Raw genomic sequence first — 23,050 nt, forward strand, 5'->3', positions numbered from 1 at the left:
AGGCTCTGAGCTCAAGCTTGCTTATTGGAACCTTTTCGTAATTCCCAATGACTTTGAGAACTCTAGAATGCTCACAGGTCTTTGAGAGCATCTGCTTTAACTTCCTCATGTGACAACTGAGCAAACTAAATGCCAGCCAAGTAAGCAAAGGAATCAACTACTCTTGACTTTAATCGTATTAGTTCCAGTGTCAAATCAAGAACAAACAGTGCCCTAACATTTTCACAGAGAAATATGCCACAAATTCCTTGGCCTGCTCTTTGCCAGTCACTGAAAACCCTTGACAATCTGGCTCCAACCTGTTTTTCTACCTTATCTCACACGAATTCTTCAGAGAAGCATGGAGTTTCTGTTACACTCTGCTTCCCAGCCTCCCCGCTCTGTGTTGACACTGTATTCCCCCTCTCAGTAAAGCCCTCGTCCCTTTTCTCTGTCTATTTCAAACAATGCATCTTTGAAGGTACAACTAAAACCCTTGGTGGGTTGGTTATTAGCCAGATGTAACATAATGAGTGTCTTGATTTGGCTGATGGGTGTGGAAACAGAGTAGAATGCAAAACGCTTGTGCAAGATGGAGAAGAATGAAGGAGCCATGGGAAATAATAATTAAAAAATAATAATGGTGAATGCTAATTGCTAACATTGATGGCATGCTTACTATGTGCTAGACCCTGTGTGAACCATTCACAGATTCATTATCACACTTAATAATAATCTCAGTAACTCTGAAATGGTGTATCAGTTGGGATTGCGTTACAGGTTACACATAACCAAGAGTTTAAAGAAGTCAGGTTGTGGGGTTTTTTTTCAATTGAGTAATAATCAGTTTACAATATTGTGTCAATATCCAATGTAGAGCACAATTTTTCATACATGTATTCATCATCACATTCTTTTTTGCTGTGAGCTACCACAAGATCTTGTATATATTTCCCTGTGCTACACAGTATGATCTTGTTTATCTATTCTGCATACGCCTGTCAGTATCTACAAATTTCAAACTCCCGGTCTGTCCCTTCCCACCCCCCTCCTTCCTGGCAACCACAAGTTTGTGTTCTATGTCTATGAGTCTGTTTCTGTTCTGTATTTACGTTTTTTTTTTTTTTTGATTCCATATATGAGCAATCTCATATGGTATTTTTTTTTTCTCTCTCTGGCTTACTTCACTTAGAATGACATTCTCCAGGGACATTCATGTTGCTGCAAATGGTGTTATGTTGTCATTTTTTTTTATAGCTGAGTAGTATTCCATTGTACAAATATACCGCATCTTCTTTATACAGTCATCTGTTGATGGACATTTAGGCTGTCCATTTTGTTTTTTGGGGGTTTTCTTTGCTTCTTCCATTTAATAAGGAGCCCAGCCCAGTTTTATGTGTGACTCAATGATGTCACCAAGAATCCAGGCTTGTTCTGTCTTCTTTGTTCTCAAGGACCTCCAGCAACATCTTTTTGGTCAGAACTATGCTTCATAATTACCTCGAGCGGCAAGGGAGGCTGTGAGATCGCCAAATACAATTTCATTAATAAGGAAGGAGGAGGCTATTTTGGTAGGCAACCTGCAATGTCATCTTCTTTCTACAGATGAGGGAAATGAGTAGAAGAATGCTGAGAAATAGTGTTGGAAGTAGGTCTGACAGTAGAGCCCAAATTATTAACCATTTACATTACATGGCACTATTTAAAAAATGGCTTTGAAAAAAAATTAAAAATAAAATAAAATAAAAAATGGCTTTCGCCCTGCTCTCCACTTAAGATGGGGTGTGAACAACTGGAACACACTTTGTGCTACCTTTTCCTCCTTTGGCACCTTCCCTTCCTCTTCGCTGCTGTCTTTTCCCCTCGAATCTCAGAGGGGAGGCTGCAGTTGTTGGTTAGGGCCAGAGGGAAGAAAACCTGTGCAGTTCTTTATTTTCTTTCCCATTTGAAATCCTTGATAATGGTTTTAGTAAACAAGAGAAGGTGACTTAATAGGATTTGGTAAATGATTAAGTGTGGAGCTTGACACAGAGTCAAATGAAACCTTAAGGTTTGATCACAAGTTGTTTGGATCATGGAAAATGCACATGAATAAGACAGGGGGAGGGTAGGGGTGGGAAGGGATAAATTTGGGAGTTTGAGATTTGCAAATGTTAGCCACTATATATAAAAATAGATTTAAAAAACAAATTTCTTCTGTATAGCACAGGGAACTATATTCAATTTCTTGTAATAATGTAGAAGAATATGAAAACAAATATATGTTATGTACATGCATGACTGGGACATTTAATGTAGAAGAATATGAAAACAAATATATGTTATGTACATGCATGACTGGGACATTGTGCTGTGCAGCAGAAATGGACACATTGTAACTAACTATACTTCAATAAAAAAAAAAGAAAGGGGGGATGGTAGAAGTCAGTGGCAGAGTACATGCTTAGCATGCACGAGGTCCTGGGTTTCAAAAAACTAAATAAGTAAATAAATAAACCTAATTACCTCCCCCAAAACAATTTTAAAAATAGTGTTAAACAAAAGAAAGGGGAATCATTAGTTTAATTTCTTGCGTTAAGCTTCAGGTGTTGGCAAAGCTTCCAGATATGTATTGATCATCGTGGGTGAGTCAATCGTAAAAAGCAGATGAGAAGAAAAGATGAACGTTCCAGAAAGAGATGATCCTGTCCCCACTGGAATAATACAGTGTATTTGTTTTGCTGATTTCTACACCTGTTTGTATCAAGGCTTTGTATGCCTGAGGATGAAAAAAGAGAGGGCAATGTTTCACAGCCATGAAGACAGTGAAACAATAACAATCTTTTTCTTTTTAATGACCAGAAGCATCCATTTGTATCTATGTCTGCACTTGGGGAACAGACCGCATCTTATGAAACTCTTTCTACGAACCAATTCTGTGGATGAGGGGAGGGATGGAAGAAACACAAAAATAGGGAATTCAATCAGAGAGCTCCCATGAGCTATGACATCTGCAAAAATCAGCTTCAGACCTCGCAGCAGTGGGAAAGGGTGTGACTCGTCATCTCATGAATATATTCTTTACTCCAAGGATGGTAAAAGTCAGTGCTGTGTTTACTCTCCTGTCTTTGTCAGACACTGGGTGTTCTGACACAGACGGTGTCAGAATCTTCTTAATGGGTGAGACGTCTGAACTCTCTGGCCATGTCCTATTTTTTGGTGTTACTTAAAGTAACAGGAGCAGCAGCATCACCTTAAATTTTGTTAGAAATGCAGAATCTCAGACCCCACCCAGACCTTCTGAATTCTAATCTGCATTTTAAACAGGATCCCCACGTGATCTGTAAGTTTTGAATTAAAATTTCGGAAGCACTGATGTAGCCAGTTAAGAAAGTGTATGGAATGCAACGTGAGGTCCCTGGGTTTTCAGTAATTGTCGTAAGACAGTGATCGTTGGTCTTAATGGAATCGTGGGCTCCCTGGAATGTGCTGGAAACCATGAAATCTCCTCTCACAAGAGATGCACATAAGAACTCGAACGTGGTTCTTTACCTAAAGGTTTTTAAAGGGGTTCGTAGTCTCAAGGCTAAAAGCCAGGATCTAATTTTCCTTGTCTACCCTGGGGGAACACTTTCCAACAACCTGCATGTGAGAGGGCTGACTGAGGCATGAACACAGCTGTATTGTTGAGATGCTTCCATGTGTGTGCGACTTTTGTGAAGAGAAACAAAACTAAAAAGTATTTTTCCTGGAAACCTAGTCACTAGCAACTGACTGCATTTGTAGGTATTAGTGATTCATGTTACTTCCTGGTGAGGAAATAAAAACATTTAAATGTAAAATAATTTGATTTGGTCTGGACTAAAATGAAAAGAAATTTGATGCCAGACTAGAATTTGAAAGCAGCCTTGAGGGAAAAGACTCCAGCTTAATTCTCAAGCTCTTGGTTGGTTATTTTAATGTGATAAGAAAGAGAAGTTAAGAGAATATTTACATTCCATGACCACAGGAGTAGAGTAAATAAAAAACACTGTGAAGGAACAGAAATGGTCTTACTTAAATTTAAATCTGTGCAGGACCTGTCTCTTGTTAATATTTATTGAGAAGGAACAAAAATGTTAAGCACCTTAAAATCCACACATCATGGTCGGCATTTGAGCACAATGGAGTTTCCCCCTCATTTTTTTTTTTTTTATTTACTGTCTCCTACTTTTAATCATCAGAGAAACGTGGTCCTCACTAACAGAGGATTATTTCTCTAACCAATGGCACTCGCTTAGTTTCCTGTCAGTCTTCAAAATTATTCATCCATGGCCCTGGTAACAGTATCACTGTATTTTACTCTTCTTTATTGCCATATGTGCTGGAAAAATCCACCCCAATTTTTTTTTCATCTGATTTGCATCAGCAATATCTATTTCTGAGGATTATTCATGGATTACCCATAAATATTCAGAAGAGTGTTTCTGTGGATCTTAATCTTTGCTACATTAGGCTTAGGGTTTTGTCTTCTAAAAATATTTCCATTTCCCTTCTCCCACTCAGCATAAGACTAACCCCAGTTTGCTGTCTGGTCAGCCAGTATATCTGCAATCCACAGAAAAGGCTCAGCAAGCCGAAGTGCACACACGAAAAGAAGGGCTTAACTCAACATAGAAATTGCCCTGCATTTATTTTTAAAAATTGAGCTTGAAGTAAACCTAAAAGGGTGCTCTGAAGGTTTCTTTGTGAAAATTCTTAGTGTGTTCTTTCATGTTTTCTGGGAGCTATCTTTTTGGTCATTCACATCTCCTTGGCTTATGCTAGTGAAATTTTTGTTACCGTCATTATTTGTTTTGTTTTTTGTGTTTTTCCCCCCTTTTCCTCCTCAATTCTTTTCCCCATCAAAATCCGCAGATGTCTGTCTCCTCTACCCAGTGCCATGTCCTTCTGTGATTTTCGCCCATGATTGTTCAGCTGGAGGTGAAGCCAAATCATAAACAGGAGGAAAAAGTTGGCAGAAGGCCACGATGTGTTTAAAACGGCTACGTTTAACACTGCTCTTGGCTTCTGCCTAGAAAATGACCTTCTCTCACGAACAACCAGGAATCCAGCTACTCCAGCGGGTTAGTGACAAGTGAAAGCATCCAGGGGGCTTCTGGGCTGCTACCTACCCAGCACCTTGGAACAGAAGAGATGGGACAAAGGAGAGTCATAGATGGCCCCGCTGTGTTTCCTGCTGTCAGTGAGGAGGCCAGACAGGATCCAAAGTCATCTTGGCAAGTGAGCAGACCACAGGCAACATGATAAAGCAGGTCAGGTGTGCCTGGAGCAGAAACCTCGGTCCCTGAGATCCAGAAAATCCTTCTTAATTACTGAGTCATCTCACTTTTAAAAAATTTTTTTGTTTGTTTTTTTGTTTCTGGTTCATCCTTCTGAGTCATCTCACTTCTTCAAGGACAAAGCTAAATGTGTAGCAGGCTCCCCACACCTGCGTATTTTTCTATGGTGCTTCCTATGATCTTAGTTACTATTAAGGAAAACTGTTGATTTTTATTCAATTATTCTGTGTGTGGTCACCATTTCAAACTCTCTTACAGACTTAGTTGTACAGCAACACATATTCTCTGGATTTCTGCACACAATGCTGATCCCGGCCCAACCCATTCTAATAATTATGTCTTATTTTAGTTTTATATTTCCTTGCATTGGTTTGAACTTTTGGGGTGGTGTTAAATAGCTGTAATAAATGTGGCATTGTTGTTATCTCCTTTTAATAGGAATGTCTTAGTCGATGATCGTAAGTTGTACACTATAGTGGGTTGAATTGTGCCCCTCCAAAAGATGTGTTACGTCCTAACCTTCAGTTCCATGAATATTAATTTTGGGGGGGAATAGAGTCCCTGCCGATGTAATCAAGTTAAGGTGCGCCCTAAATGCAGCAATCGTTGTCCTCTTAGGAGAAGGAGATTTGGAGACACGTACACACAGAGGGAAGACAGTCACGTGATGGCTGAGGCAGAAATTGGAGTGATGACTCTACAGGCCAACGAATGCCAAGGGTTGCCGACCACCAGCAGGAGCTAGCACAAGGCAAGGAAGGACTCCTTCCCAGAGCCTTCAGAGGGAACATGATCTTGCCAGTATCTCGTCTTTGAACTTCTGGCCTCGAGAACTGTGAGAGAACAGATGTCTATTATTTCAGGCCATCCAGGTTATGGTAATTTGTTCCTAGGAAAGTGATACAGATACTGTTTGTATTTTAATATAGATATTTAAGAAGAAGAACACTTCTTTGATTATATTTTAGAAAATTAACAATGAGTATTCTATTGAATATTTGCTAAATATGTATTTATTTATATAGTTTTTAAATCTCTCTCTCTCTCTCTCTCTCTATATATATATATATATATACTCATTTTTTGGTTGGGTGGGGAGAGATAATCAGGTTTATTTGTTTATTTTTAATGGAGGTCCTGGGTCCTGAACCCAGGACCTTGTGCATGCTAAGCATGCGCTCTACCACTGAGCTATATACCCTCCCCACTGAATGTCTTTATATTTTTTTATGCACAGAGATTATTTTATGTTTTTTATACTGCAGTCTTTTTCTTTTTCTTTTTTCGCTTGGCACTCTCCTCCCTTTTCCCGTTCTTCCCTGACTCACATACCCGAATAACTGTTCAATATTTTTTCTCCATGCTCAACCATATGCACAACACGTAGACATGTATTCATAAAGGTACAGTTATTTACATACACATAAACACACGTAAACATACCGGGGTTTTGCCATTATTTGTTTTTTTCAAAAATGAGCTATGACACATGTGACAGTCTGTTGTATGTGTCACCTTGGTTACTCCGTCAAACACTAACCTAGGCGTTGCTGCGAAGGTATTTTGTAAATGTGATTGAAATCCATAATCAGTGACTCAGTAACATGGGTGGGTCCCCCCCAGCTGAAAAACCTGAAAAGCAGAGCTGGAACTTCAGGGGAAGAGAAGAAATTCCGCCCTGGAGAGCAGCTTCAACCGGGGTCAGGGGCTTCCAGCGGCCCCTCTGGACAGCCTGCCCTCTGGACTCTGGACCTGTCTAGACAGCCCCCACCGCTGTGAAAGCAAATCCTGCAATAAATTCCTTAACATATGTCCCTACTTGTTCCGTTTCTCTAGTTGAGTCCTGACTGATACAAAACACTCTTTTCATTTTGCCTTTTTAGTTTGACGGTACTCACTCCCAGCCCATTGATTCAGTTATAGTTTATTCTTATTTAAAAAAATTTTTTTTTAGGGGGGAATTAGATTTATTTATTTTTGTAATGGAGGTACTGGAGATTGAATCCAGGACCTTGTGCATGCTAAGCATGCATTCTACCACTGAGCTATGCCCTCCCCCACTGTAGTTCATTCTATTTAACAGCTATATACTGTTCTATGGTGTGGATGTACCATTATGTTTTAACTATTGCCAGTTTTTTTTTTGTCACTACAGAAAATGCTACATTAAACATCTTACATTGGTGATTTTCTTTCCTGTAGATAGAATCCAAGGATGGTGAGTGCTGAGGTACGTAATTATGTAGGTATCTCCTGTTACTGGTCTATACGTATATACACAATTTTAATTGATGCTACTACCTTGCTTTCCAAACAGACTGGAACAACTCACAGCAGTACCACATTGTGTGGAGGCACTCTAACAATAGAGTTAATTTTAATTTAATTTTTTTCTGATGAATATAAGGTAATATCCAATAATTACTTTAATTTTCATTCCTCTGATGCCTGTCTTCATATATCCCCCACCCCACCCCCATGCCCGTGTCTCTACTTTCTCTTCTTTTAAGGACACCAGCCACTGCGTTAGGGCCCAACCTATCCAGAGTGACCTCATCTTAACTAATTATTTCTGCAAAGACCCTACTTCCAGATAAACTCACAGTCACAGGTCCCAGATACGGACTTGGGGAAACACGACTCAACCCATGACTAGTGTCAAACACCCAGTCACCCACACCGGCCCACCCTCATGTTCCTCCTGCCCCAGCCCTAAGTGTGAAGCTCTGAACTACTCCGGCCAGGCCACAAACTCCCTATTTCTCTGCAGCCCACCCTGTTCCAGCACCAGACATCCCCCTTCCTCAAAGTGCAGACCTGAAGCCAAATGACTGGCTCTTTGCTTTTTATGGACTATTATTTTGTTTTATTATTTTGAACTTACACAGAAAAGATGCAAAAATTGCACCCGCATCCCCATACACTTCTCATGCAGGTTTCCCATATGCTGACATCTTAGCCGTACATGCACATATATTTTCTTCCTGAACTGTTCGAGAAAACAGTGCAGATACACTTCCCCTTTACTCAGTGTATATTTCCTAAGAGCAAGGATATACTTTTATATATCCATGGGACTGGATACTGGTCAAAATCAGAACATTGATATTTATATAGTATTATTATGTAACCTACGGATTTTATTCCAACGTGACCAGTTATTCCACTGGTGTTCTTTATATATGTAAACAAATAAAAATTTTTTTCCTGGTCTAGGATCCAACCCAGGGCGCACGATGCATTTAGCTTGAGTCTCCTTCAGTCTGGAACAGTTCCTTAGGCTTTGTCTTTCATGACATTAACATTTTTAAGGTGAGTACAGGCCAGTTATTTTGTAGAATGTTGCTCAGCTGGGGTTCACCCATGGTTTCCTTACAACTAGCGTCAGGTGACAAACTTCTGGCAGGCGTACTGCAGGGCGGCATCCTTCTCAGGGCACCACATGCAGAAGCACATGGTCTCCATGGTTCTGTTCCTGAGGACAGTGACTTTGATCACAATGATGGTATCTGCCAAATTTCTCCACTGTAAAGTCATTATTTTTTCCTTTGTAATTAATAAGCACCTTTTGTGGAGATATTTTGAGGCCATGTTGATATCAAACCATCAAATTTTCATCCATTAGGTTTAGCCCCCATGGCTCTTGAACAGCTTGAAAAAATTGAATAATTGTTAACGTTGCTGCCAAATGATGTTTTCTTTTTCCAGCATTCCTTTTTCTTTGATTAGTTTGCTTCTTTCTGTAATGATGAGCTTTCCCTTTTTACTCATTGACTTTGTTTTCAACCTTTGTAGAGTCCTCCTGCAATGCCAGCTCTGTGATGCATTCAGAAAAAAAGTCTTTCACAAATAGCGCATGGGGCATTTTCGTTGCTTTTATTGGCCTGTCTGATCTGTTATACTGTTGGCAACACACGTCACTCTTTCCCTCTCGTTCTTTCTTCACACTGTACTTACTAGGCTTCCTAACCCTCCCCTGAAGCTGCTGCTGACAAATGACCAGCTACGTCCACCTCCATCTTTCCAGGCCCACTGGTTACCTGTTTTTATCTTTCTTTACCTCTCAGCATCATTAGCTGCAGCTGACAACTGCATCCTTCAAACACTGTCTTCCCTGACTTCTCTGACACTGTCGTCTTCTGTTCCCCTCCTGTTTTACTGGCCTTCACTATCTCTGCTTGGCTCCCCTGCTGTCTCTCACCTCTAAATTCAACAGCTCCCAAGAGCTTAGTCCTGGACCTTCTCATCTTCTCTATACGCTCTCTCCCTCATCTCATTAGGTGACCTTAGCTAACTAGATTTCATATAATCCTGTGTATTTGAGTACAATTTATAGTGTGATGAATTCTAAAGTTGTACTGCAGCCCTGATCTCTCCTTGAATTCCAATTGCCTCTACAGTATGTCCAATTGGATTCCTGAAAGATATCTCAAATTCGACATGACACAATAGAACTCTTAGTCCTGTCTTCCCAACCTCAGTTAAGCCATCCACATTTACTTGGTCACTTGAATCTCAACTTTATAAGTCATTCTTTTTGTTTAATTGAAGTTTAGTTGATTTACAATGTTGTGTTAGTTTCTGGTGTAGAGCATAGTGATTCATGTAAGTGATTCTTGATCACTCTCTTGTCACTAGAAACCCTGACTCTGTTCCATTATCTTATCTATTTGCAAGTTCTTTGGCTTTGCCTCCAACAGATACCTGGTGTCCACACATATCCCCCCTTTACACGGGTCCTATTGCAGTCAAGATCACCATCATTTCTTGCTTAAAGCATACTGCATCAGACCCTTAACTATCCTCCTTGCCTCTCGTTTCTCATCCCCTCCTCCAACCGGATAAGCTTCCTAGAGCAGGGGAGTTATCTTTAAACAAAATAAAACAAAACACTGTATCACACCCTTGGCTAAAACCTCCAACTATTTTAAATTGCACTTAAAATACAATAACAACTCTCATACTATGGCCTCCAAAGCTGCTTAAGATCTGGCCCTTGCCTGTTTCCCCAAGTTTCCTTGAATCACCGTATTTCTTGTCCTGTGTTCCAGGGACTCAGGCCTTCTCATGTTTTCCAGTGTGTTAGAGCGAAAACTTCATAAAGGCAGGATTCTTACGTGCTGTGTTTTTCCTTGTGTCTATGGTGTTAGCTGTCAAATCTCAAAGCACCTAGGACAGTGCCTGGCATAGCATAGGCATTCAATGAACATTCATTCACTGGAAGAAGGAATGAATATATGCATGCTTTTTTTTTCTCCTCATGCGTTGTTTACATTTGCTGGTCTCAGACTGGAAAGTTCTTCAAGATCTTAGCGTGGAGGGCGTTTTTTTTCCATCAAGTCTCAGCTCAAATGTTAGCATCTTAGAAGGGATTTCTTTGACACCCATATTTAGATTGCCAGCACTCTCCTCCCCTTTGCGTTTTCTTGCTTTATTTTCTTCGTAGAACTTATCGTCACCTGAAATTATCTTATTTATTTGTCAATTTTCTTGTTACCTCCAGTAGACTGTAAGCTTCGTGAAAATGGGGGCTTTTTGTTTTGTGCTGTTTCGTTTTTTGGTTCCCCATCCCAGCCTCATTGTTTAGAACAGCGCCTGGTACAATAAATTCTTGTTGTATACCAAAAGATGTGAATTTTACTGTGTGCAAATTAAGAAACTTAAATAAAAGGCAGATTCCTGATTCTCATTCCAAATCTTACGAATAAAAAAAAAATCCCTGGGGTGGTGTCTGCCTGTCGTAGTCGTGCCCTCTGAAGTTTTAGACAATTTCTCCAAGTCCACGAGGGTAACTTGGTCTCTTTAGTCAAGACAGCCTCATTCCTCACGGCAGTTCCCCCTTTTGAAAGGGTTCCTTGGTGTCATTTCCGGTCAGCAGATCTGTTGTGAAGATCCTAACCCATCAGAGAGGATTTAATAATGTTGAATCTCAAAAAGGGAGTTCTCTCTTGAGGCCAGGGGGTAGGGAAATAGACCTGTCCACCTCTGGCATTGTTCGCCTACTCCCAGTGACCCTTAACCAGTATCATCTTTCCCAAGGCAACTGACTTCCATGTGTCTATACATCCAGTGAAAAGGTAATAGCATCGCTCACTATAAAGTCTGCCTCATCAGGCCCCAATTTATACTTTCTCTTCAATTCGATTCAACAAGTGTTTACTGACAGCCCGCACAGAGCCTGCGGACTAACAAGACACGGGCTAGTCATCAAGTTGCTTACAAGGCAGTCAACTGCCTTGAAGTTTGAAAATCATAATGTTCTCCCAAATTTTCAACTTTGTTTCCAGTTTTTAAAATAAACGAAACAGTAAAGAGGATATTGTTGAAAGACTATTAGTCCCCCGCCCTCCGCCCTGGGTCTTTTCTATTCTTAAGTCTTTTACTTAGCTGTACTTTTTTCCTTGGTTAGCTAACAGTTTGGCAATTTTGTATGTTTTACCGTCATTAATACTTTTATCCGTTTAAATTCTAGTGTGCTAAGTATTTTACACGTAAATCTCACTTAATCTTCAAAACAAGGTAGCAAGGGAGACGTCACACGGACGGGATAACCGTCCCCTGAAGGTCCAAAGGCTCAAGGTCTCAAGACCTAGTTGCCGTTCGTATCAGGGGTGGGGACCTGGAGCTGGTTGTCTTGCTGCAAAACCTGACCTCGTTTGTCTGCATCTGGCTGCTTTGCGAAGTCAGTTTTAAGGGATGGGAGTATGTGGAAGCCTGAGGTTAAGAAATGAGTGAGTCAAGCACTTGGTTAACCAGTGTTGATTAACACTTAATGTTCCTGAAAATCGCTTCCTTTCAGCACGGTAAAGGGGAAAGGAGGACGCGCGCGGCGCTCCGGGGTCCTGCAGGGGCTGAGCTCAGACACCGTGGGCCGGGCCGCAGGGGCGCGAGGCCGCGCTGCGCTGGGGCTCCGGGCGCGGCGTGGGTTCTGCGGGGCGCTCCGCCGGCGGCCTCCCGCAGGGGCCCGACCCGCCCCAAGCCGGCGCCTGCTCGGCCCACGGGTTCCCGGGGCGCAGCCCTCAGGACGCGGGTCTCTCGGGGCTGTGCGGGGCTGGCGCGGCACCCGAGCAGCAGCCCCTCCTCCGCACCTGCGGCTCAGAGGCTGCGAGTCTCCCCACCTGGGCCGCCGCCGGTCCAGCCCAGCGGTCTTGACCCTGAATCCGAAGAGTCGGCTTCTCTGATTGGCTTAGAGCACAAACGCAGGTCCGCGCTGCCTGAGACCCGCTCTTTGATTGGATTTTCAACGAACAGCAGAGCACGAAATAAAGAGGCCTTCAGTCATTGGGCCATTGTGTGAATCTCCTTTTGGCTTCTCCGCCGACTGAATAAGCGTCTCAGGATCTTCGTCATGAGTCTTAAATCTGGGCCTGTCAGTTCGCCCCAGAGTTACTTGTCTCTAGGCAGGGCATGGAGTTTACAGAGTCCAACCAATCATAAAGCGCCGAGATCAGGTTGCCAGGCAGGTTATGCTAATAAGGCCCCGCCTTTTATGCTGCTCCCACTCTGCGGCGGGAAGAACCACCTGGAGGTGGCGGGGGGGTTTGATTTCCATCACCCCTAGGGAGAGAGGATCGGGGACCCGCTGATCTTCCAGCTCCCCTCACCCAACGTCGTGTAAGTACCTAAAGGATTAAGGGAACCGGATAAGCCAGCGGCCAGAGTACCCCATCGACTGGGAGGGTGTTTCGTCTTTGCTTAGTCCCACCCAAAATGGCGCCAAGCTCTTTCCGCGTCTCAGAGCCCGGCCGGGGCCAACCGACCGCGGACCCGGGTGGGGGGGGAATTGATGGTGGTGGTGGGGGGGAGAAATCCCGGCGGCACCGCCCGATGGTACAGTCCAGCCGGGGCTGGGACAAGGCACCTCCGTCGGGGTGGGGGGTCAAACCATCTGCACCTTCCAAGGGGAAAGGGGCAAAATGCCCTGCAGGAGCCCGTCCTGGCGCTGCGTGCAGCCATGGCCCCGGCGCCGCTTCGCCCTGCCTGCCCCGCGCGCAGCCTCCCCCTGCGACCCCCGAGCGGCTCGCACGCTCCGCCGGCCGCGCGCGCCTCTCCTCCCCTGCCCGCGTTGGTTGGGCCGGGACGGCAGTTGGGCGCCCTGCGCGCTCCTGCGGCGGCGGTTGGGCCGGCGCTCGGGGTGCGGAGGGCGCTCGGGGTGCGGCGGGCGCGCGGGGTGCGGCGAGCCGTCTCCGCCGGCGGGCGCGGGGGCGGCGGCGCGGCCCGGGCTCGGGGCGCCCTGCTTTGTCTGGGGAGGCCGCGCCGCGGTCCTGCCATTGATTGCTGGTTCCCCGTCCCTTACGCACGAGTTGGCGCCCCGGGACCCCGCGAGGCCCAGCTCGGAGGGGTGGGGGTGGCTTGTCGGGATCAGTCTCGGTGGACAGTGTCCGCAGGGCGCAGGCCGAGGGCAACCTGCGCTGGGGTCGCGAGCCGAGGCCTTTAGGGAGCCGGCTGGCGGTGCATGGTTGCCGGCCGATCTCGGCCCTCCTTCAGCACTTTTTAGCCTGTGGGCAGGTATTAGGTGCTCTATTAAGTACGGTGAACGCAGCGCTGCTGAATTTTGTACGCGCGCGTGCTTAGCCTTGCCTGGCAGATTTGCTGGGTTTCGATCAATTTTCAATCAGTGTTTTGCGTACGTTTAAGCACTAGGTGGGCTGGTTCTGGGTCTGAAGTCGAGGGTTAGACGTGTGAGGAGTCCCACCCAGCTCGGCCTGTGCCACCAGCGCCGAAGCCTGTTCGGATCTTGTCCGGCTCATCGCCCCCCAAAGTTCTTTAAACTCAGAAGCACTTACCTTCATTAAAAACAACAAAATCCCTCGTGACGGTTTGTGGGCTCTTTTTCTGATCCGTTCCTTTGTTTATCACTCCACCTTTTGCTGTAAGGTCTTTGAAGGCAGGAAGGTGTACGTGTGTTTTTAGTATCCCCCTCACTCCACCCCAGCACTGCAATAAAGCTACTTGTATGAGGCTCTAGAATTGAAAAAAAAAAAAAAAAAAGGATTAGTTAGGGCAAAGCCATGCTTAAAGCAGTGCTTACTCAATCTGACATATTTAGAAAGTAAATAAACTTAAGGGTTTACGTTTAAAGTGAAGTGAAATTGACATGAAACCAACCAACACTTTAGAAGTAGATGCACGTTTAAAAATTCTGGACCAAGACGTTTATCCCACCTTGCGACTCTTACGTATTCCTTGAGCACCCACTCTTGGCTCTGCTCTGCTATGTGTTTTGCGAGGGCGCTAAACTGCTGTCTGTTTTTCTAAATAAGCCATTTATAGTTTCTAATGTTTTGCTACGTGCTCTGCCAGGCGTTCATGTGTGCGCCATGTATTGTATATGTGAATGTAGTCGAGTGTGTGTTATAGAGGCAAAGTCCACGTCTTCAAGGGCCCTCCAGGCTTTTTACTAAGAGATTATGGTGGTATGCGGGATAGTGTATCGATTTAGTGTAATCCTAAATTGGTTGGCCCTGCCTCAGTTTCCATTTGTCCAAATTTATTTTTTTCTTCTAGTTTTAACAGTAAAGCTTGATCATAGTAGAAAGCATAGAAAATATAGAAACAGTATAAAAAGTAAAAATTAGCTGATGTACAATTACCAGAGATAATTCCTACTGATGTTTGGATGTCTGTTTTGTGTGTGCATATGAAACATTTTTACAAACTTAACATTGTGATACGGTTTTCAAGTCTAGGTCTTTTTGTTTGGTTGGTTAAATTTTTTGCTTTTAAAAAAAGGTAAATAGGTACCTAGTGACTCTACTGATGATTTGTCACTTTCAGTAGTTTTCCCCATTACTTGAAGGGGCACGTCACGACATCCTCTGAACTAAAAGAATTACAGTATTTGATTCCTTCTGTTTTTCACAAGCAGAATTTATTGATTACTGTTTAAATTTAGCATAGGTGACCCAATGGGATAGTTTCTGAATAACAAGCAGAATTGTTCCAAGTGTTGAGACATACTGAACTGTAATTTTGATTTCCTTAACAATTTTTACATTTTAAGCACGTGGTTACCACATAATTTCATTTGGTACAAATGATAAACTGTTAAAACATCCTGTCATTGCAATGTTGCAATTGTTTAGCCAGAGTCTGTTTTAAAATTGAAGGCTGACGTACTTTGACCTATAACCACTAAAATACACAGTCTTCCCCCAGCCATCTCCACCCCAGAGTGTGGACACACCCTGTCCAGCCATTTGTGTGATTTTCACAAATAATTTATTGATTACTGTTTAAATTTATCATTGATGTTTTAATAGATTAGCAAATGTGAGAATTTTGTTCGATGTCTAGGAAGAGACAGTGAGTTAAGAAAAAGGAAGTGTTTGCTACAGCTGAATCTTTGCAGAGTGGTCCCACTGGAATTCTTCTGGGGTATTGGCTGAGGGTAGGAAGGTAGGAGAGAGCTTTTCTGACTCTATTATTTTGGTCATTCTCGTTGAAGCATTCATCTCCCTCTCTGACATTATACTGTTTACATGAATTACTGCTAAAGGGTATCTGGCCTCTGGCCTTCTTTTTTCATTCTTAAAGTTATAACCTTAGTCCAAAACTTAAGCGGAACATTCTGAGCTGGTGCCTTTCCAGTTAATTTTTTGCAGCCTCTTCTGTGACACTAATGCTTCACTGTTAGTACTGAAACTTCATTTCCACTGCCTCTCCAAAGTCCTTCAGTGGCTTCCCACTGCCCAGACCTGTATAAGTTTTTAATTTGTTTGGGTTGTAGGAAGCAGCTGGAAGTAGGTTCTTTTTGGATGACTTTGAAATATTTTGGAGAATTGGCATTGGGGAAATTGAGAGGGAGGAGAGTGGCTATAGATAGTCCCAAGTCACAATTACAGCAAGACTAGTTAAAATGTGGAAAAACACTCATTATAGAATTGTAAAATCAATACTGGGCAATGCTTTAAGAACCCCAAACATATAGATGGCTGAAAGGTTACTACCTGTGAAAATAGTCTGTATCATTATCCATGTCTTAGTTGAACTCTCATTTCAGCATCAGAACACTGAGGCCAAACACTCACTTTTGTTACCCACATGCTTCACTCTAAGGTCTGGCTCTCTGGTTGCTACCACAGCCTCTTTCCTGCCATCCCTGAGATCTGTGCTGTCCAGTACGGTTACCAGTAGCCACACATGGCTGTGGAGCACTTGGAACATGGCTGTGAGTGTGAAATACATGCCAGATTTTGGGATGTAGAATGAAAAAAACCAAGAAATATTTCCATTTCTGAAATAATGATTACATGTTGAAACGATACTATGTTGCATATACCAGGTTACATAAAATACATCGTTGCAATTAATTTCGTGTTTCTACTTTTAAAAAATGTGGCTGCTAAAATTTAAAATTATGTATGTGGCTTGCCTGATACATCCACTGAACAATGCGGCCTTGGGCTTAGTCCCTGGGGCAGGGCCTTCCCAAGTGGCAGTATCTCTATACAATGTATCATCTTTTTGTTTCCACCGTTTCAATGAACAGATGCTGCTAATATGTAGATGTGTCTGGTTTTTTTTAGTTCTTATGATAGCTCTCACAGAAGCATTCTTATTCTTTTATAAATTTTTTATTTATTGAAGTACAGCCAGTTACAGTGTGTCAGTTTCTGATGTACAGGAAAATATGGAACGCTTCACAAATTTGCATGTCACCCTTGCGCAGGGGCCATGCTAATCTTCTCTGTATCGTTCCAATTTTAGTATATGTGCTGCTGAAGTGAGCACCTTATTCTTTTGAAGAATACCTTAATCTTTAAACCACTTTCAGGTAATTGAGTTAACTGTTACTGAATTAATACATTCAATTAATCATTTGAACTTAAAATAATAAAATGATATCTGTTAAGCACATAATCCATTAAAAGAAAAGTTGAGCTAAGCATAATCAGCTGAATTTTCCCACACTTGGTTGGCTACTTATTCACTGATTTTTTTTTTTAAATAATGTATTATTTTTCAAAGATTTAAGAAATATTTCTGGGAGAAACTTGAAATTGAGAAACTTAAGCTCACAATTTTTTTCTCTCCTGTGATTAAAGAAAAGACCACAATAGTTTGCTTCTAAGTGTGGAACACTTTGGAGCAGCTCATGGGACAACTATCCTTTTAAACACAGAATTGTAACCTACAGATAAAATCATGTTCTTTTTATACCAGTATTTGAAAACACTCACTGTGTTGCCCTCCCTTACCTTTGTGGATGTATTTCCCTTTGCTACCCTGCACTGGAGCTTCATACTGTGTAGCACTGGTAACGGCTGGGCCTGGGGGGCAAAAGATCCTAGATTCAGAGCCCATCTCAGTCCTAGGGGCCAGGATCTGGGGCCCATTACTTAACTTCTGTAAACCTTAGTTTCTTTATCAAATTATTAAATGAATTTCTTGATTATTAATGGGGATGATAATAGTGCCGACCTCAGCACCCGGTGTGAGGGTACCTGTGATCACTTACCACAGTCATATTATTGGCTCAATAACAGAGCACATAGTCCTCAGTGGCTCAGTAATTGTTTATTGATTTTGGACCTTCTGCTTCAGCCAAACCCATCTTCCCACTCCCTGCAAGATTCTGGAGCTTTCCTTCATGTTTTCATACCTTCATTTCTCAAATAGAATGTTTGTTCTTTTCTCCCCCAGTTCTGCCCACCAGAATCCCTTTCATCCTTCTGGAGCAGTGGTCAGTAAACTTTTTTTTGGTAAAGAACCAGATAGTAACCATTTGCAGCTTTGGGGGCCACCTGGTCCCTGTCACACACTACTCTCCACCCCTTGTGGGAAAGCATCCCGGGTTCCAATGAAACTTTATTTATGGATCCTGAAACTGGAAGTAATGTAATTTCCATGTATCATGAAATATTCTTGAATCTTTTCAACCATTTAATTTAAATTTAATTTAATTTTTCTTGATTATGCTTTTATTTACAGAATTTAAAGCAAGAAAGTATAAAGAGTAACGAAAACAGAGCATCGTGCACCCATGATCCCAAATTGAACCATTGGTAACCTTTTTTTTTTCATATTTGCTTTAGATTTTTAATGAAATAAATAAAACATTCCAGATTAATATGACCCTTTGTCTTAACATCCCCTTCCTATTCTGCTTTATCTCCTCTCCGAGGTAAGAACTATTGTGACTCTTCTGTGAATGCATTTTATATTTTCTATACTTTTATGTATAAATATATGTATCAATCCATATATAGCTGGAGTTAAACTGTAGCCCATGGGGCAAATTCAACCTGTGGCCTGCTTCTCTAAAAACTCCACACTAAGAATGGTTTTTATATGTAAAGAGTTGTTAAAAAAAAAAAGACAATAGAAAAAAATATGTGACAGATATCATATATGGCCTGAAAAGCCTAAAATATTGACTGTCTTAGCAGAAGAAGTTTGCTAACTCCTGATACACAATATTGTCTTTGTTTTATGTTATAAAAGGGTCCTGTATCCTAAAATCATTCTGATAAAGTTTCAATCATTTTAGAATGTAAAAGCCATTCTTCATCCGTGGGCCGTACCACCGACAGGTGTCTGGGGCCGCCCTGTCCTGGAGCAAGGTGAAGTCACGCATTCCTTGCTGGACTGGATGGCTTGCAAGTGATCCCTGTTGTCTCTGAATGTGCTCCAGGAGTTTTGTACTGCTTTGTAATAATTGTAAGTTTACTGAGTGCTTAATTAGTATCATGGAGGAACTGTTTGTGCTTATTTCTTGCTTCCTAAACATATTATAGGTTCCTAGAAGCTTTGGATACCAGTTAGTCCTCTCATGTAGAATGCAGGACAAAAATGCCGTTCGCTTGTTGAGACTCTAAGATGTTCAGAGGGATAAAGGAGTGAATACAATTAACTTTAGACATTCAAAGTGATTTCTGAAATTTTCCTCCTTTCCTTCAAAATTCTTATTTTTTGTGTGGAAAGCTCACCTTCTTGTTGGCATGGCTTGAAGGTTTCGGGGCCAATTTGTTGGGGGTTATTATCAGTCTTGCCACAAGCCATGATTATAGACAACCTTACAGTAATGTTCTTCTGAGAGAGGACTAGCTATAATCCTGTGACTAATTATTGCTTTGTGTTTGACTGACTTTTTAAGTGTCCTTTCTAAGGCACCTGTTTACATTTAATCCTTATTGTGTGATAGTGACAGAACAGTGTTGTAACTACTTTACAAATGAGAAAAAGGAGGCAGAAGTTTAGTGAATTATGTGAGAGAGGCGGGAGCAAGTGTCTGGGCAGGTGCCTGGGCCGTCCCAGGCAGTGGCGTGTATATTTATAAGATTTTAGCCTCTTACTCATCATTTATTCATCTTCTCTTTTATTCTTTTTCTCTTGAAGTTGATGAATTGAAATTATTCTGGATTTCCAGGACTTCATAACTTGACAGATACAAGGACCTCTGACCAATAGATGCTTAGGACACTTGTTACATGACACACAAGTTTTCTCAAGTATGTTAAACCACTGCAGTGATGTAACCACAAAACAATGATTCTAGAAGTAAAACCAAGTTATGGAGCAGTCATTGTGCTCTGATGAACTTTGTTTCATTTAAAAAATTTAAGAAAGTTGATACTCATATTTATATATACTTTTCCCAAACCTTAGGTATTGTATCAAAAGACTATCTATATTTGTACATCATTTAAAAAATCATGGCTCTTTCAGATTCATGGTTTTTCAACAGTTATAAGCTGTAGGTGATGTATTTTAAGTCTAACAAAATATGCATAAGACCTTTACAGAAAAAAATTCTAAAGCTTTATTGAGTGACTTTAAATAAAATCTAAATAAATGGAGAGACACACTGGATCGAGGATTGGAAGATTTAATATTGTAAGGCATAAATTCTTTGGAAACTGACTTACAGATTTAAAGTAAACCCAGCAAATTAAAAAAAAAAAAACTAGACAAGCTGATAACAATTTTTGCCGAGGCAAAAGCACTCCTGACAAAGAAAAAGAAGTTGGAAAAACTAGTGTCCTAGGGCTCAGGAAGAGCTACAATAATTAAGATAGTGTGGAGAACTGTATTCAGTGTCTTGTCATAGTCTGTAAGGGAAAAGAATGTGAAAGGGAACATACGTGTATAACTGAATCAGTGTGCTGTACACCAGAAATGAACATAACATTGTCAATCTACTATACCTTTGTGATACTGGCACAAAGATAGAGGAATAGACCAATAGAGCACCACAAGGAGTCCGGACAGTCTCACACATACTCAAACACTTGATTTATTATCTAGGAGGCATGGAAGATAAAAGGCCAAACAGTAAAACATTTAGAAGTTGACACAGGAGTATATGTTCATGACTCAGTGGAGAGAAAGGTTTTTTTTTTTTTGTGGGGTGGGGGGCAGGAAGGAGGTAAATTAGGTTTATTTACTTTTTAGAGGAGGTACTGGGGGTTGAACCCAGGACCTCGTGCATGCTAAGCACGCGCTCTACCACTGAGCTGTACCCTCCGCCTTAGAGAAAGGTTTGTGATATGAGATGTTACATGCCCTAAGAGTAATGGGCAAAACTCTTGAACAGGCACTTCAGAAGAGGAGAAATCCAAAACTCTGATAAACATATGTGAAGGTGTTCAACCTTGTTAATAACAAGGAGGTGCAAATTACAACCATAGTGCCATGTTACTGTGCCCCTGAATTACAGCTGGCAATACCAAGTCCTGAAGTTGGTGAGCGATAGAGCGGTCACACCACTACTGTATAGCACAGGGAGCTATATTCAGTTTCTTGTTAATGAGCTGTAGTGGAAAAGAATCTTGAAAAAAAAAGTTATGTGTATGTATAACTGAGTCACTTTGCTGTACACCTGAAACTAACATTGTGAATCGACTACACTTCATAAAAAAACAAGAATTAAAAAAAAAAAGAACATAGTCATAGCTGGCTGGTAGGAATAGAAACTGGTATGACTACTTAGGAAGCAGCTTGGCATTGCCTAGAAAGTCAGAGATGCGCAGACTCTACAGCCTGGCGATTCCTCTGTTAGAGAACTGCATATGCACGAGAGAACCATGAAGAATATCTGGAGTAATTAATTTTCCTGATATGAGCTGATTTAGTTAACATTTGAGGGCTGCTGTGTTCTGTACACAAACAGCTTTTTTTTTTCAGCGCAATGGTAAATAAATGTTATTTATATATTTTCTTATTCTGCTGAATATGTTAATAAAATCTTCCATCCAATCTGTTCTTCATTTCCCAAAACAATGCTGGGCACAGAATAGGCATTTGATAAATACATTGTTGTGTTGAAAAAAAATTGTCATATGGATTTTTAGAGGGAATACCCTTCACCATAGCTTTCTAGTTAGTTACCGCAGCTCTCTGGCTATTGAATCCTTTGCTTAATTAAATCTGTTTATGGGTCTGGGAGATTACAACCTCTCCTGGTTCCTTTGAGCTCAAGCCTCGCCCAGTGATTGCATCATCTGGTGGGAGGCCGAGCTGGCAGCCGGTGGAGCCACGCTTGGTTCTGGCAGCTTTGCCTCAGAGGAAAGGTGTGCAGCAGAGAAGGAAAGAGCCGTTTACGCTCTCTCTATATACAGGGGGCCTGGGGTCACATCCCACTTCTCGGCGCTATGACCTTGGAAAGTAATAACTTTTGGTTGTTGTGAGGATTCAGGGAAACTGAGTATTTAAAGGCCGCCTCACGACGCCTGGCATGTGACAGATGCTCAGTAAGGGGCAGTCGCCACAGTTATTACTGTGCTGCTGGGTTTGTCCTTCAGTGATGTTGAGTATCCACGGTGTTTGTTTTCTGTCAGATGAACTGTGATTATGCTGATTTCTAAACTAAAGAGCTGCATCTGTTAAGGGATTCTAATTTTGTGGTCTCCCTTATCTCCTCTGGATTTGCAAATGAGTCCAACATGTGTAGCCTACACCTGAAGGAAGTGGTCCAGTAAGTGTTTGCAGGGTAGGTATGACTGATGGTTCCAAACAGGAATAAAATTCTGGACATTTTTGTTTATTTGTTTTTTTGGAGAGGAGGGTAATTAGGTTTATTTATTGGTTTATTTATTTAATGGAGGTACTGGGGACTGAACCCGGGACCTCATGCATGCTAAGCACGCACCCTGCTGCTGAGCTACACCCTCTCTGCTCTAAACAGGAATAGGATGCCACTGTTTTGTGTCTCCTTATGGAAGAAAGTGCTAATCACATAGTTTTAAAATTCTATCAAAATTTTAAGTTGAAATATGCATATTATCTAGTGAAATACGTCAGTTGAGAGAACCCTTGCGTACAGTTAAGACATATTTATTCTCTAATTAATTATTTAATAATGAAAATGTATTAAGTCATTCTTTTACTTGGAAATAAGACTTCTCTGGATTACGGTGCCTTCATGATCTAATACTCAGCTTCATAACTTAAATAGTTACTAACAGTGGGAATACACCCTGTACCACTGTAGTAACTGTAACCAACATCCCGCTCCCTCTCATCGGTGGGCCTGGGAGTAGGTAAACCAGCTGTTACTATTCCAGCTGTCAAGATAAAGAACTTTCACTTGCCTTCGCGTCCAGTATTTTCCCAGTACTCTGTACTGAGAAAACACTTTAAGAAACGTCCTGGCTTGTAGAAGACATCTCTGAGTACTAGGCCAGTGGATTGCTGGCCTTCTGTAGTAGCTTTATTAAGATGGAGGAGGTTGAAGTTAGATCACAAGTGTTGATTATATGCCAGTAACACAGAGTTTTTATGAAGGCAGTAACTGCCTCATTGTGTCGTCTGCCTGGGCTCACCACCTT

At 41.8% G+C, this 23,050-nt stretch overlaps 1 protein-coding gene and 1 non-coding gene across 10 annotated transcripts in view; one reads left to right on the forward strand and one right to left on the reverse strand.

The window, feature by feature from the left end:
• The first annotated feature begins 12,389 nt into the window (after window positions 1–12,389).
• PRDM10 (PR/SET domain 10) overlaps window positions 12,390–23,050 on the forward strand; it is a 74,558-nt gene continuing 63,897 nt past the window's right edge. For 2 of the 9 annotated variants that reach the window (XM_031670348.2, XM_072953772.1), the window contains exons 1-2: window positions 12,679–12,893; window positions 18,213–18,286. The gene's annotated coding sequence lies outside the window, so the exon portion shown is untranslated. Of the gene's footprint in view, window positions 12,894–15,547; window positions 15,678–16,337; window positions 16,450–18,212; window positions 18,287–18,771; window positions 18,942–23,050 lie in introns of those variants that run through there. The other 7 variants (XM_072953770.1, XM_072953765.1, XM_072953767.1 and 4 more) reach the window with 7 other exon arrangements.
• LOC116276792 (U6 spliceosomal RNA) lies at window positions 16,906–17,012 on the reverse strand. The gene has a single exon (XR_004186296.1). It is a non-coding gene; the product is annotated as a U6 spliceosomal RNA (small nuclear RNA).

The sequence above is a fragment of the Vicugna pacos genome, chromosome 33, assembly GCF_048564905.1.
Source record: "Vicugna pacos chromosome 33, VicPac4, whole genome shotgun sequence".
Lineage (NCBI taxonomy): Eukaryota > Metazoa > Chordata > Mammalia > Artiodactyla > Camelidae > Vicugna > Vicugna pacos.